The sequence below is a fragment of the Neomonachus schauinslandi genome, chromosome 8 (genome assembly GCF_002201575.2).
Source record: "Neomonachus schauinslandi chromosome 8, ASM220157v2, whole genome shotgun sequence".
Classification (NCBI taxonomy): domain Eukaryota; kingdom Metazoa; phylum Chordata; class Mammalia; order Carnivora; family Phocidae; genus Neomonachus; species Neomonachus schauinslandi.
Window position 1 is genome coordinate 1,992,429 of NC_058410.1, and position 9,780 is coordinate 2,002,208.

Here is a 9,780-nt window from a genome sequence, read left to right on the forward strand (position 1 = left end):
GCCCAGCCCTCTTTGTGTCTGGCTGCCCGGAGACCGATTGTACCCGCAGAGCTCCCCAGACTTGGAGAGCGGGCCTAACGCGAGAGGGGAAGAGTCATTTTTTTTGGCAGGGAGAAATGCCACCTCACCCCGCTGTCAAAGCCTCCAAGTGTCCTGTAGGTGTGGAGGCCTCAAATTAATTTCACTAGCAAGCTTTCTAAATTGTAGGGATGTTTGTTTCATTAGGTGCTTTCTCTTTAATTGCCCCCTACCTTCCCCCCCCACCCCCCGCCCAAAAATTATTTTTGGCCACAGAACACATTCCAACAGACTCTTTCCTCCATGCAGTGCTCATTCAGGTGAAGCTGGTTTCTTACATTACCTGTGATGTGCTGTAACCAAAAGCCTTCATCTTCGAATTGCCAGAGCTAAGGAATGAAAATAGTGAGTTATATTTGACAAAGCCTCTTTATTTTTGTCATTCCTTTGTCTTCCAGTGTGGAGATAATTTCTCTCTCCACCAATGGGATCTTTTCTTTTGTAGGAAAGAAGAGATCATCCCTACTGGGCTTTGTCCTCAGCTTTTTCCTCAGCACTCTACAGTGCAGGGGCGGGGAAGGAGGCTCTTCAGCCCAGGAGCCCCCAGGTGCTGAGCCAGTGGGGGTGGGGGGAGGAATCCTTCAGGAGTTCTGTGGTTCTGCTCTCTCAAAATTAAAGGGCGGTGACTTGTAGAAAAGCAAAGGTGTACAAATGGTGTCTTCACGTTCTTCTGGCATTCTCTTCCTTTACACCTTTAAGTTCCCGGGCTTCTTTACAGGCTCCTGTTGGTTTTCTTTTTGTTTTGTTTTGTGTTTGTAGTGAACACGGCAGAGTAACAGGGCTTGGAACTGTCTCGCTAGATTCCACGCGTGCCACGCGAGTCATCAGCCACCGTGTCAGCCGAGTTCTCGTTGTCAGAGCTTAATTCCTGATGATGCTGTTACCAGGAACCACTTCACTCGTGAAAAATTACGCAGTCTGCAAAGCTGGTGAGTAGCTTGCTGGTGTCCGAAGTAAGTACGTACAGTATGGCTAGGGAAAATTCAGCATTGCTAGAAAGTAGGTATGAGCTCCCTGCAGTGTCGTTTTTGTAATAAAAATGTCTGGCACGCACGGAAGGCCTGCAGTATGATGCAGGACACATAGACAGCTCTTAATCAATGTTAATTATTGTAGTTTTCGTGAGTCTCATTAAAAATCCCCATTTATATTTTACGTGAGTAGTATATTAATATCCAAACTACAACTCATAGTAGATTGCAACCAGCATTAGTTTATTGACAAAGGTTTAAAAGCAACCCAAAATCCAAAGAATACCTATGATTTCTAAATCATGAAGAGCCAGTATATATGTGTTCAGGCCATGAAAATATTCAGGCTGACGTTCTTCATTAACTATCATTGTTCAAGACCTCAAGGTAATACACTGATCCCTGTGTTAATTTTGATACCACATTATAAAAATAATTAGACACAGTCTTCTATTTTCAGTGTACTGTTGAGTTCTGATACATTGAAGAAATCAGATTTAACTGCTCCTCAAGAAATGCTGTATAAAAATAAATTCATGCGGGATTTATTATTCGCCCCACCTCATAGACCGAGAAACCAAGATGTGAGACCAGAGACTAGGCTGAAGGTGAGCAAAGCTGGGTGAGGTTGAAAAAGAAAATCTTTTTCATCTATAACTCTGTTTTAAGATTTATTTTCCACCTTGTATTTAACTTTTAGTTTTCTTTCTTTAAAGTATTATTTTTAGTTACGCTTAAAAGAGTAAGAGCTCCTGCTTAAATCTGCATTGATCTACAAATATTTCTAAGTATCTCTGTCTAAAACTTATATCTACTTAAAACCTTAAAGTATAATGTAATGGGAACAAATAAGTAATGATATTTTATTAAAATTCTGGTTAAACTCTGAACTTAAAAAAATTTTTTTCAGTATTAATGAAAACCAGGTTCTAAGACCAACCAAATGTAATAAACCTATTCCTGCCCCAATTTTCCCAAGCTTTGGAAAACAGAAAATGCCAAGAGAAAGATTAGGAGCTTAATCCATCTCAGAAGAACAAATGATAGAAATATATCAACTCTGTTTAATCCGTAGGTCATTTAGTTTTCTAGCCACCAATAAATTTCATATTTCAGTAAGTTAATTTTGAAATATTTTAATCCTAAGATTGTACAGATCATCTTAGGAGCCCTTTTGCCAGCTATCAATTCAGAGGATGGTCTTTAAATAAAACGTCAAGTAAAGGGATATAATAAAGTTACAAAGAGCAAACTTTCTGGGGTAGACTACATTCCACAAGTGAAGTTCATCTAGTTAGTTATAGAAAGTTAAATAACCAGACTCTTCCTCTGCCGAACCCATGGCTAGGAATGTCAGTGTTGTTAATTTAACTTTTAAAAAGAGAGAGATTCCAAAGGATTAAGTCTACAGAAGTAAGGAGGGTATGTGCTACTTTACTGATAAATGGAGGAATATACCTTTAAATTCTTCCTGCATTATATTTCCATGTTCTTAATGGTTAAATTCTAGGTTACCTGTTAGAATTTTCAGGAAACAAGGGAAAGCAGAGATACATAAAGCCCTTAAAATAGGAAATTAAGCTTACCAACTCAGACATCAGTGGTTAAATGTGTTTGTTAGCATTTTATAAATTAAGATAATGCTGCAAAAAAAAAAATGCCAAATCTTAAGTAAAGAAGGTATTTACACTGAATGCAAAGGAAATAGACCATGTGCGTGCACGTGCACGTGTGTGTGTGTGTGTATGTGTGTGGTTTAAGGTGTTAGAGGGGAATTATACCTTGTGAACACCGGTCACTTACCCTTAATGTGTTGGAGAACTGCTTCATGTTACCTTAGTTTACCTAAGGCCACTTGATGCCCAGGACTTGTCTTTCTGACTCTGCTTCTGTCCCCCACTCCCAGCGCTGTGCACAGCACCGTGCTTTGCCTATAATTGATGTTGGATGAATAATCATTGACCGCAGTGGAGGCCGCTGTGGTCTGCGGCCCCCAGCCCAGCGCCGCCAGCCATCTTGTGGTAGCGCCGTCACTCAAGTGAGTAATCTTTACACGGGTGGACGCCACAGCATGGAAGCCACAGATGGTTTCCACCCAGCCTTTCACCTTTTCTCTAGATAATAAAAAGTATAGTTCCAGACAGTGGGGCTGGAAGGAAAAGGCGTGTTTGCCTCATCCCTACAATAGAGGTCTTGGTCTACTGAGCGGCTTGCACATGACTCCGTCCACTGGCTGCCATTGATTCAACAGAAGCAAAGAGAATGCAGGAGACATTGTGAAAACCAGGTTCTAAGGTGAACTGACTCCTGCCCCAATTTTCATAGGCTCTGGAAACTAGAAAGTGTCAGGAAAAAGATCAGGAATTTAACAGACCTAAGAAGAACCAAAGGTACAAATATATCAACCTTTATTCTCTATGTCTCATGCCTCTTTCTGCCAGAAAGTGGGTATGATATATATATATACAAACAAAAAATTTTATAATATGATTACATATTATAAAAATAAAATAAAAATAAAATGTGTCCTATAATTATTTACATAAGTAATATAAATTATATATATATAATGTATGCTGTTATATAGAATATATATAATTTCATTAGAAAACATATTTTTAAATGCAAACTCCCATTACATTGTATTTGAACAAATGAAAACACAGACCAGATGAAAGGAACGTGGACTATTAAATGCTTTACCAGCACTAAGAACTGGAGAAACCAAGAGAAGTAAATGTTGAGAAATGTATTGTTCATGGGAAACCTGAAAGTGGAATATCTCAGGTCTTCCCCCCGGCCTCTCCTTTATCCACTAGCATCTCTGGAAATCAAAAATACCAAATTATAGGTGTTTGCTTTTGGAAATGCAGTACAACTTAAACATTTTTAAAATAGCTGATGTTTGCAAAGTCTTGTGGGAAGTGAAAATCTTGGCCTGAGGCTTTGGTTAAGACGGTGTTTGTGCTCGAGGTACTGTTGCCACACACATGCCCCTGCTCTAAATACACACTGATGATAGATGAAGGACAGAGAAAATGTAAAATTAGAGGGTACTTGAAACAACCAAACATCCCTGAGGATCCGCATTGGACACAAGTGCACAGGATGAGAAGGAGTTAGAGAAGCCATCCTGCTGGACTTGGGGCCCAGAGCAGGCAGATCCCACAAGGAGGTGGGGTCCTGTTGGGCAGTGGGGACTAAGAGCCCACAGGGAGGGGAGGAAACACGGATCCAGCCTTCTGACCAGGAGCTGAGCTAAGCCATACATTGGTATATCCGGATGCCTCCTGCCAGGACAACACTCCTTGCTCCAGGATGAAGGCCCCACTTGGACCAGGTCAATGCCTTCATTAGCCAGAAGGAGGTGTGAGCAAAGAGGCACTGAGAGAGGGGGAGAAAGAAAGAGAGATTGAGAGAATCGCCACCTAGGATGAGTTGACAAACCCAAAATTCCAAAACACATGCACAAACCAAATGCTAACGTTACCATCAAAAGCAAGAATCAAAAGATGAATTCACTCCAGGCTAAAATTAACAAGTCAGGAAACAACAGATGTTGGTGAGGATGTGGAGAAAGGGGAACCCTCTTACACTGTTGGTGGGAAAGCAAACTGGTGCAGCCACTCTGGAAAACAGTATGGAGGTTCCTCAAAAAGTTAAAAATAGAAGAACCTTACAACCCAGCAATTGAACTACTAGGTATTTATCCAGAGGATACAAAAATAGTGATCCAAAGGGGCACCTGCACCCTAACATTTATAGCAGCAATGTCCACAATAGCCAAACTATGGGAAAAGCCCAGATGATGTCCATCAACAGACGAATGGTTAAAGAAAATGTGGTGTATACACACACACACACACACACACACGCACGCAATGGAATATTACTCCACCATCAAAAAGAATGAAATCTTGCCATTTGCAACAACATGGATGGTAGAAGGTATTATGCTAAGCAAAATAAGGCAATCAGACAAAGACAATTATCATATGATCTCACTAATATGTGGAATTTAAGACAAAGCAGGTGAACATAGGGGAAGGGAAGGAAAAATAAGATGAAATCAGAGAGGGAGACAATCCATAAGGGACTCTTAACTATAGAGAACAAACTGAGGGTTGCTGGAGGGGAGGGGGTTAGGGGCATGGGGTAACTGGGTGATGGGCATGAAGGAGGGCACTTGATGTAATGAACACTGGGTGTTATATGCAACTGATGAGTCACTAAACTCTACCTCTGAAACTAATAATACATTATATGCTAACTAAATTGAATTTAAATAAAAATTTTTAAAAAGATAAATTCACTCCAGACAAAATAAAAATAATGAAACATTCTGAAAAGAGCTTTAAATAAATATTTAGGAATCTTAAAGAAATATATGATGGGATAATGCCCATAAAAAGGGATAAGAAATTGTGAAATACTGAAGTGGCAGAAATAAAACAAGTGTATATTTAAACAGAACCAACTAGAAATCCTAGAGATGATAAATGTAGCAATTGACATAAACATAATAGAAGAAACGGGCTCAGAAACGTATCTGGAAAGTAGAATGGAAAGAGATTTTTAAAGACAGGAGTCCTATGAGGGACAAGAACAATAGGCTAAGGGTTCAATCTAATCTAATTAGAATTCCAGAGGAATGAAGGGAATGACAGACAAGCATAATTAAAACAATAAAAGGTGGGAATGTTCCAGAATGTCAGAAACACATGAGTCTTCAAATTAAATGTGCTTCTAAATCCAAGCAGGATGAAGGAAAGTAAACCGACACTTGATACAGAGTTGGGAAACTGCAGGGTAAAGGTCAACGTGGAAATGTTAGTAGTTACCTGAGAATGGACTGCGAATGAAGGGAAAGGAATAGAATCCAAGAGAGGACCTAGAAAACATGCCCATTTTTGAGGGACGGGCCTCAGGTGGGAGAGCACTCAGGCTCACACAGGGGCACGTGTGTCCAGCCGTTCTTACTCACCTTACTTCACTACACCCCTGACCCATGAACAACATGGGTTTGAACTGCGATGGTCCACTCACACGTAGGTGTTTTACAGTATGGTACAATAAAGCTATTTTCTTTAAGATCTTCTCAATAACATTTACTTTTCTCTAGCTTACTTTAAGAATACCTTACAAAATGCATATAATGTACAATATGGGTTAACTGTTTCTTATCAGAAGGCTTCTGGTCAACAGCAGGCTATTAGTATTTAAAGTTTTGCGGGAGTCCAAAGTAAAGCACATGTTTTTGACTGAGGGGTTGGCGCCCTAACCCTTGCATTGATCAAGGGTCAGCTGTGTTCTAAACACCCTGTTTCAGTAACACTATTTCTTGATTGCTGCTACTGGCCGGGAAGGCAAGTAGGAGAGTTCTCCTCAGCAATACCGCTCTAATGTAGCTGAGTGCAAATAGCCCAGCTGACAGGGAACCTCTGTAGTTAGAGTGATGTGCTTGGATTAGATCTGAGATTTTCAAAAGTTGGTGGTCATCAGAGATTCCTAGGGAGCTTTTTACTTGTTTTGTAGCTTTCTTAGGATAGAAAATTTTCAATGCTATCCATGGGCATAATAGTATAGAGAGCTCCCTGCCCCCTCCCACCCTCCACCGCTCCCACATTCATCACAAGCCTGTTTCACGCACCCTCTGCCCTCTTTCCTCATCCCTGGATTATTTTTTAAATGTAGTCAGACATTATTTTATTTCATTCCTAAGTGTTTCCAATGAATACTTAGAAGACAAGGACTGTTGGGGCCCCTGGGTGGCTCTGTTGGTTGAGCGACCGACTCTTGGTTTCCACTCAGGTCATGATCTCCGAGTCATGAGATGGAGCCCTGCGTCAGGCTCCACGCTTAGCAGGGAGTCTGCTTGAGAGTCTCTTTCTCCCTCTGCCCCTTCCCCTGCTCACACGTGCACCCATCCACATGTGCACTCTCACTCTCAAATCTTAAAAAAAGAAAAAAAAGAAGACAAGGACTGTCAAAAATACATATTTTCCTAATACCGTTATCATAACTTGAAGGGAAACAATTACTCCTCAGCTATCAACTATCAACTCCACGTTCACATTTCAGAGGACTTTTTAAACCTACATATTCCCTCAACCCAGTCCTAGACACTGAATCAGGATCCGGAATCTCCCTGAGTGATTCTGACAGGTCTGATAACCACTGGCTTCAATGATCTTTTAGATCCTTTCTGACCTTGAGACTGACTTTTCCAAGGTCACACATCTGAAGTCACACCTAAGTGAGACTGTCTCCATTATGTCACAGAGCCAGCATGGGAATCTCTTCTGTACGTGTTATCCTAAGTGTTGGGATGAGAAAGTAGCACAGGGTCAACAGTCAAATTCTCAAGTTTGAGGTCTGTCTCTTAACACTAATTATAGGACAGTGAATGGACCCTTGCAGCTCTCTGAGACTTGGTTTCCTCTGGTGAAAAATAAACATCACGGTGCGGATTACCCGACTATCCACCGTACAGAACTGTTACACTGTTCAAATTCAAGTAAGGCACACGAATGTGCTCGCCAAGAGGCCATGGCTATAGAGATGTTGTCATCCTAATTTGAACATTGGTACTGTAGGGTTGCAGAAAAGATTTTTTTTAACAGACTTGAAAGTGAGTGAGACAGTACAGAAGTATTCATGCTTATGGATGTGGAAAAAAGAAAAATTGTAAAATTTTAACTTTTTATGCATATTTTTAATTATTAAAAGACACTACATTAGAAATTCCATTTGTTCAGGACATTGCAGTAAGCCTCTAGAGCCTTGGGAGAGTTGCAAGCAATAGAATGCTTTAATAAATATCTGGGTGGTGGTTGTTTTCACTATGTATTATCATAATTGTTTTCATCACAATGCAATGTCTATAACGAATTTGGTACATTACGTACTGTGAATTTTTAAACTGTAATTCTGTATGTGGGAGAAAACAAGTGCTCATCTATCCTTCCCAAATTACTAAACCACCTTTCCAGTTGTTTCCACCTCCAAGACTCAAGGGTGTCTTGCTGCCAGTCCCCTCCTTTTCCCTCCTTCTCCAGCCCGCCCCCCCACCCCATCACATGCCTTCTCCAAATGCCCAACTCAGGGGCTCCTTGCTCTGATTTCAGGGTCGTTCTAACTCCCTCCTTTCTCACTTTGCATGTCCTGTTGGTCCCCAACCCTGGCACTTCTCTTTACCCTCAGTACTCTCCTGAGATTTTGCTGCACTGTCCCTCCTATTTCAAACCCATCTGAACTTCCTAACACACGACAGCAATCGTATCATAGCTGCCATCCCCCTGATTACAGCCTCTCATGCAGTCAGCTCAGCCTGGCTCATCTTGGTAGCTCAGTTTCCTACTATTTCACAGGTGAATGCCTCTCCATCTCACAAACTTGCTTCTGCCTCCTCACCTCCCCAGTTTTGCTCACATCTTCCCTCCACTGGGAATATCCCCTCTTATAGCCACCAGTTGAAATCCTAACCTCCTCCCTAGACATCCGTGCTGTTTACTGGTTTTGATTTTCCTCTGCTAAGCACACACGATTTCACCTTCCACCCCTGTGGTGTTAGGCATGGCCCTGTGACTTGTTTTGGTTAATGAAATGGTGTAGAAGCAGTATGTCACTTAAGAGCCAGTGAGTGACCTGCCAGCCCTGTTTTCCCTTGCTGCAGTGCCTGGCAAAGTCTGTGTAGGAGTGGGAGAACCATAAAGTGAAACAGCCCAGTCTCCCCAGCAGCCAACCCTGCAGGGTCACTGGGTCCCACAGTGGGTGTGAAGCCCTGAAATGTGGGGGCTGCTTACTACCATGGGACGACTTGCCTCAACACTGAAGTGGGGCAAGTGCGCTAACCACAACTGGAGGGGCACCCCTGCGGGACCCCCGTGCACCTCATCCCTCTGCAGTCACACCCCAGCTGATGGACGAGCACGGACTTAGGGTCACATAGAGCCGAGTTTGAAGGTCACACTGTCATTGGCCATTAGTGATCAAGTATCTTTCTAAAACCCAGTTTTCTTATCTACGTAATTGGCAGGCTGCTCAGGATCCTCAAAAGTAAGTGAGCTGCATTCCTGCAATGTTCACCCTTCAATGAGATCTCTCTCTCCCTGGTATTGCAAATGCACAAACCTTAAAGTAATTTCAGAGAATAAGATTTATTTTTTTCTATATGTAGGGCAATTACAAGACTACACAAATTTCTCTGTTCAATATTTTCACCAAAGTCTAATCTCTTTTTTTTTTAACCTTTTTTAAGATTTTTAAGTAATCCCAACATGGGGCTCGAACTCACAACCCTGAGATCAAGAGTAGCATGGTCCTGAGCCATGGGTGCCCCCAATCTCTTTTAAAGTAATGCACAGATACATATTTCTTTTTCAGGTAGTTAACAAGGCAAAACATAACTGTGTAATTAATTTGGTTAAATCATTATGTAGTAATATTCTTGTCTTTCTAAAACAAATGTTCGCTGGAATTTTCACAAGAAAAATCTATTTAAAAACAATTGTCAGAAAAATAAAGTAAAATTGTTTTGTTATTCAAATGTCTCCAATTACCCTTGACCTGAGTATCTATTTTGAAATATATGACAATTTTTTATTTTAGGGGTTTTTTTGTTTGTTTAATATAGATTTGTGTAAGTATTAAGGACGAAATGAATAAATATACCGTCATTACAGAGTAACTTACATTGTAGACTAGATGAAAGCAGTTTGTTGTTTAGATA

The 9,780-nt window shown here is 41.0% G+C and overlaps 1 long non-coding RNA gene across 1 annotated transcript; it reads left to right on the plus strand.

The window, feature by feature from the left end:
• Positions 1–947: 947 nt before the first annotated feature.
• Positions 948–3,273, plus strand: LOC110583485. The gene is made up of 4 exons (XR_002480511.1): positions 948–1,007; positions 1,510–1,657; positions 2,956–3,087; positions 3,168–3,273. It is a non-coding gene; the product is annotated as an uncharacterized LOC110583485 (long non-coding RNA).
• The last annotated feature ends 6,507 nt before the right edge of the window (positions 3,274–9,780 follow it).